Source organism: Apaloderma vittatum, unplaced genomic scaffold (genome assembly GCF_000703405.1).
Source record: "Apaloderma vittatum isolate BGI_N311 unplaced genomic scaffold, ASM70340v1 scaffold32469, whole genome shotgun sequence".
NCBI classification, from domain to species: Eukaryota; Metazoa; Chordata; class Aves; order Trogoniformes; family Trogonidae; genus Apaloderma; species Apaloderma vittatum.
Window position 1 is genome coordinate 6,021 of NW_009737570.1, and position 590 is coordinate 6,610.

The 590-nt window shown below is 51.7% G+C and overlaps 1 protein-coding gene across 1 annotated transcript in view; it reads left to right on the forward strand.

Annotated features, from left to right (window-relative positions):
* SLC41A1 (solute carrier family 41 (magnesium transporter), member 1) overlaps positions 1 to 590 on the forward strand; it is a 15,143-nt gene that overhangs the window by 5,176 nt on the left and 9,377 nt on the right. The gene's annotated exons all lie outside the window — the stretch shown is intronic.

A 590-nucleotide genomic window follows, 5' to 3' on the forward strand; every position in this document is an offset into this window, starting at 1 on the left:
TGGGGCAGGCGATTGCAGCTGCGCTCCCTGTCCTGTCCAGGACCGCAGCAGCCAGGCGATGCAGGAAGCAGGAGTTATTTTGGGGCCTTTTTGCAAACCGTTCATGAAAATAAAAGATTGGGCTTGTTTGTGTAGCTCACAGCCTTGTGGTTTGGGGTTCGTTGTTTTTTTTTCACATGTAGTCATGAGGGGTTTTTGGGGTGGTTTTATGTTTTCGTGGGAGCCGGCTGCTCTGTTGTAGCACAGCTCACCCTGCAATTACTCTTCATTTTTTTTCCTAAATAACCATGGCTGCTCCTTCTGCCCGAGGGAGCTGACTTATCTGTGGAGCCTTAGCCAGGAAATACCCGAGTAACGCTGGTGCCAGGTGCGGGAGGGCACACATCTCCCCGGGGAGGCTGGGGGGAACAGAAGCCATGGTGAGCTGCTTTTTGGAGGTGGCAGGATCAGGGAGTAGCAGTGCCTTACTCCAGAATGAATTTGTAAGACATACACGTAGGGAACGGCTCTCAGCTGAGAGCGACCAAACTTGAGTGCTCAATTCTGCCGAAACCTTCAAGTTTCGGGCAAAGTCTCTTCATCTTTCCCTC